Below are 6,000 nucleotides of genomic sequence, written 5' to 3'. Positions count from 1 at the left end.
GATTTGGACAAGAAATTCATAGGATGAGAAAGCATGGATGGGTTGCAATCTGTACTGGCAGAAGGGCTACCTATGTTGATGACTAACAGAAGCCCATAATTTTAGCATTGGCAGCAGCCTCTGGAGCCAAAAAGTCTAACCTGTATTTGAACAAGGAGCATCTCTACAAAACATCCCCAAACCAGATGGTCATCCAGCTTTTCCCCAAATATGCCAAATGGTTGAGAGTATGGATCCTTTGAAGCACCAAACAACACAGAGAGTTAAGTTGTTTTTCTTTTTAAAGGGACTGGACCTTTGTACCATGCTTATTCACCTGGCTAATTAAGGAAGCATTCAATTTGAGATAGGGCATTATTGTCATCAGTGTGAAAACTTTGTACAGTTCATCTCTAAAGATTTAATCTGGTCCATCGTTATTCTTCTAGAATACAGGGGGAAAACCCAAATCAATATTTGAATAGTGTGTTTACAATCTACATGCCTTTAAGTGATATTCATGATTATACTTTGAATTCAATGTGAAGGAAAATAGTTCATTAAGCAATGCTATCTCTTCTCCAGGCCTCGGGTGGAGAATAAGGGCTAGGCTGTGCTGGTGGCAGGGCGGGGGTGGGAATAGATGTATCTCAGGTGTAGACAGGATGATTTGCTTGTCTGAGTCTTAGAAGAAGCAGACTAGATACCTAGCCATAGGCTTGGATTATTTTTCTTTTTTCTTTTTCTTTTTACAGGGCAATGAGGGTTAAGTGACTTGCCCAGGGTCACACAGCTAGTAAATGTCAAGTGTCTGGGGCTGGATTTGAACTCAAGTTCTTCTGAATCCAGAGCCAGTGCTTTATCCACTGTGCCACCTAGCTGCCCCTGGATTATTTTTCTTTATGCTAAAAATGGGGATATTTTCCTTCTAGAATCAGGTCTATAGTGTTAAATTTCTTAGCTCCTTAAAGAGAGATATAAGGGAACCTATAGTAAAGAGAAGTTTCTAGAGTTAGAGGACCTGGGTCCAAATCCCATTTCTTATGCTACTTGTACAATATTGGGCAAGTCACTTAACCTCACCTCAGTTTCCCCATCTGTAAAATGAGGGAGTTGGATTAGATGACCTCTGTAGTCCATCTAAGCTCTAAATCTATGATCCCATGATGAGTGATTGCAGCAATCTTCTAAAAATAATTTATTAACTTGGCTTCTTTATTTAGACTCAACAAGATCAAGAACAGAAAAAGAGCCAAAGAATATGAAATGAGTTCTTTGGCTTTGCTTCGAAATCAGTAGTTATAAAGGAGAGCTAAGGTACAATATGTTCCGGGCTGGCTTTTAGGGACTCCTGGTATAGATCTAATTGTTCACCTTTTCAAAGTGATGGTTTGCACAGAAACACAGAAATGGCATAATGCTAATAGAATGTTTTTCTAATTGAAGAAATTATTGAAAAATGGTTGCTTCGATGGGCTAAATGATCTTTCTTATTTATTTTCTCTTCTTGGTCAACACACACACATACACACAAAACCCCCAAACACATCACACCTATGCCAATAATTTTCTGATTGATAATCCATTGCCTGTATCCATTGAACAAACCCTTCTTTTCTAAAGAGAAGAGACCTCTCCAGAAGAAGAAAACAGCTGGTGAGCAAACTTGATGAATTTTCATTTTTTTTCTCCTTTTTGCATACATTTGCATCATTTGGTCATTAGCCAGATAACACAGCCAGAAGTTTTAATTTTCATGGATTGAACTATGATGAGTCTGTGCAAGAAAGGGAAAAAAGACACAGCATTTCACTGATTTTCATGGGGAGTTTGGCAGCCCATCCCCGTCTTGGAAATTCATGATTGAAATATCAATTCCCAAATCATGGAATGGAGAGTCCATTCCTTCTTACTTCAGTGCTCCATGTTTTTTTTTTTAAATATATATCTCTTTTTTTGTCTCTGGGGCAATGAGGGTTAAGTGACTTACCCAGGATCACACAGCTAGTAAGTAAGTGTCTGAGGACAGATTTGAATTCAGGTCCTCTTGAATCCAAGACCAGTGCTTTTTTCACTGTTCCACCTAGTTGCCCAGCCCCTTGGGTTTTTGCTGTCTATCGTACTTAGACTGTTTCTATCTGTGATTGGCAGAACTGTTCCCAGAGCATTCCAGTCATGAGTTTTTGAATTTGCCACACAATTCATCAGAATTCTCCATTATGGTGACATTGGAGAGACTGGTGCTTCTTTTGAGCTCTCCTCTGATCATTGCTACAGGTGAAAGGGCTGATGGTGATTAGCTCAATCGACAGTTATAGCCAGAACAATGTAACTCTCCAAGGCGGGTAGAAACAGTATTAGATTAATTCAGTGGAGGTTTTACCCCAACAGAATCTGAGAAAATTGAATCTACCTCTACCCTTCTCATAGCTCCATTCCTGGCAGGCCTGGAGAAATGTAACTCTTAAGGAATGTGACATTTAATTCATGTCTCATGAAGCCAATAAATCACAGTTATAATCCCTTTACAACAAGGGCAGGTCAGGGTTTTTTGGAAAGGAAGATACAAGCTGAATTGGGGAGAATTTGTTTAATTTTTTTCAAAACCCCTAGAGTTCTTAATATCTTTTGCATTTATTCTTACCGCCCATTTGGAAACTCTTATGGGTTTAATTAATTAAAGTGCAGCACATCTAAAATTATGAGCATCTTCTAAAGTAGGCAGCAAAGAGACACTAATAAGAAAGGCCATAGTACTGAACATCATGTACTGGAGAAGATGTTTATGTCATTGAAAAATATCAATGGAGAAATCCATTTAAAAGACTCCATTGTGATTCCAGGACTAAGATATGTGGCTGAATGTTTTTAACGATAGAAAGTGACTACAGTTTTCATGAATCTCAGCTGGAGAAAATGCAGAAAGAAGGTTACAAAATATAATTTAGTACTTCCATTTATGACTGCTGTGCTAGGTAGGTATATTTTTTATCTTATCAGACAATGGAAGTGTTTACCTTCTTCCAAAATTATCTAGTGCTTTTTGCACCTTAAAAATTACGAGATCCACAGCATATGGAAGGACTTGAAGGAAGATCTCTGGTGCATTAGTTAGCAATCACTCATTTAATGAATGTAATTAAAATAGAGCAATATAATATAAATTATTGTAATTACTCTGAATTATGTAGTACTTTTATCACAATAGGCCTGTGAGGTAGGAAGTATATCATTATCCCCATTTTACAGATGGTGAAATTGAAGCTAAAGAGTGAGTTTTATTAATTTCACCTATCTACTGGCAGACCCAAGCCATTGACTTTTGAGCTCTAAGTTCTTATAGGTCATTTACTTATATACTATCTGGATTTTTCCCCCTTTTGGCTTGAACACATTTCTTGACTCCTAATCATTTAAAATAAGCAGAAACAAGAAGAGAAAGTGTGGAGGAGATCCATTAAGGATATTCAAGTGAGCATGCCCATACCAAACTCTCTCTCTGTGTCTCCGTGTCTGTCTGTCTGTCTCTGTCTCTGTCTCTCTCTTGCCTTCTCTCCTATCTCTCTCTCACACGCATATATGTTGCATCATGATTTAGAAAGCACCTTTCTCTGAAGAACCCTGAGATGTAGGCATTGCAAATGGACTTCTTTCCACTTGACAGATGGGGAGACTGAGGTTCAGAAAGTTTAAGTAATGCCCCCAGTACAAAACTAGTAATTGGGCACATCCTATTTATCTATAAATGTGTTCTATCCTTCCCCTCACCCCTCAGCATGAAGAGACATTTGCATTTGCTTTGTCATTGCCCCCTAAGGACCATGGGACCTTTCCATCTGACTTGGAGTTAGAACCTTCCTTATGTGTTTTTTCCTCATTAGAATGAAAGCTCCCTCACAGCAGGGACTGTCTTGCTCTTCTATTTGTATCCCCAGTACTTTGCACATATTAAGTGTTTGACAAATATTTCATTCATTCATTCAATAAACTATAAGGATATATGTGTATATGTCATATATACACATGTATACTATATACCAAATAGCATATATAAATATGTGTACATATATATGTGTGTGTGAATATGTATATATGCATATATAATTGTAAATTATTCTATACATACTTTTATTTATCAATTTTTCCTTTGGAGATATGTAGATAGCATCTTTCTTCCTATGTCCTTTACAGTTAAATTGGGTATTTGTAATAGTCAAAATGACATTCACTCAATATGAAGTATGTGTGGTGTGTGTGCATGTGTGTGTGTGTGTGTGTGTATGATATACTTTTCTTTGTATCTCCAGTGCCTACTATGGTGTCTAGACCATAGAAGAAACTTAATCAAGGCATGATGATTGTTGGATCAATTGATTGAAATAGCAGAGTCCGGACACTGAAATGACAGTTCAGTCACAGACTTTGTTCTCTCATTTATTAGCTCTCCTCTGAGGTGTCAGATGTTTTCCTTCGCTTCTCCACAGCTTTCCTTCCTTGCCTAAAACAGTGAATTCATCAGCCTATGTGGTGACTGGGTGAAATTTCCAGGGATCTTGTTTCCTTCTCAGAATTACAGATAGTGGGGTGAAACACCACATGAGTGGGTGTGTTAGGGTGGGGATCAAGCTCATCGGATCTCCTGAGCTTTGGATTAACCTTCTTATAGGAATTATGTTTAGACAGGAGAAGTATCTTCCATGAGAACCATAGTTTTGTTATGGGAAAGTGTTTACTCCTTTTCTCCAGAAGGTCTGTTAGTCAAGGTGAATGGCTTCTTTACCTGAGAGAGGAGGGCCTGACTTCAGAGATACATCTGCTTCTGATTCAACACAAACATTCTAGTGTTCCAGTGCTAACCATGACTCTGGAAACCCTGGTTACTGTCTATTCATTGGATTGCAGGTATGGATTGTATGTATGTATGTATGTGTGTGTTTGTATATATATATATACACACACATATATATATACATATATATATATATACATACACATATATATTTGTGTCTAATAGTAGCCATCTCTAGGGTGGCAGGGGTGGTGGGGATGGAAGAAAAAAAGGAAAAAAGAAGAAAAAGAAATGTACATAACTTTATTATATATTTTAAAGGAATATCACATTATACACAATAGATTTGCAGTTCCATGTGCAACCATCCTTTTATTATACTATGCTATGGAAATGCTTGTTTTATTCCATAAATTTAAAATAAAATGAATTAAAATAATTCTTTAATGAATTTAATTCCAGGTTAAAAATAAGGGGCTTAAATTACATGACCTCTAAGGTCTCATTCAGCTTTAATAACTTTGCTCCTAAATAATATCACATGACACCATAATATATCATATAGCACATCATATTACATATATCATGTATCTGTATCACATATATAAGATGTCTATATATCATATATATTTTGGGGCTTGATGAGTGACTGGAGAGTTGAAATGGCTCATATATCACATCATATTATAGCATATCAAATCATCATGCATCATTTCATCAGCTACTAGTTACTTCAATGGATAAGAGTTCTGGTCCTATAGTCAAGAAGACCTGAGTTCAAATTTGATCTCAGAAACTTCTTGTGTGACGCTGGGTAAGTCTCTTAACCTCTCTCTGCTTCAGCTTCCTTAGCTGTAAAATGCAAATAATAATAGAACTTACCTCTCAGGGTTGTTTTGAGGGTCAAAGGAGATAACAACTGTAAAGTGCTTTGCAAGCTTTACAACTATATACACTCTAGCTACGTAGGATAGACTTGGGGCTGGACAGTTCCTCAGAGGCCAACTGGTCTAACCCCTCCTTTCACAGATGAGGAAAATGACATTCAGTGAGGGGCTGAATTGTTCAATGTCACATAGATAGTGTTAGAGGTACTATTTGTATCAAGGGCCTCTGATAACTCTGGCTGGAATTTGGAAACCATAGAGAATTGTAATGGGGGTGGAGGGGGAAGTAAACTATGACTCCAGTCTAGGTATATTAGATGTGAAAGAGTGAATGGATCCCTGTCT

The sequence above is a fragment of the Dromiciops gliroides genome, chromosome 5 (genome assembly GCF_019393635.1).
Source record: "Dromiciops gliroides isolate mDroGli1 chromosome 5, mDroGli1.pri, whole genome shotgun sequence".
In the NCBI taxonomy this organism is placed as follows: Eukaryota; Metazoa; Chordata; class Mammalia; order Microbiotheria; family Microbiotheriidae; genus Dromiciops; species Dromiciops gliroides.
This window is presented reverse-complemented; position numbering follows the sequence as displayed.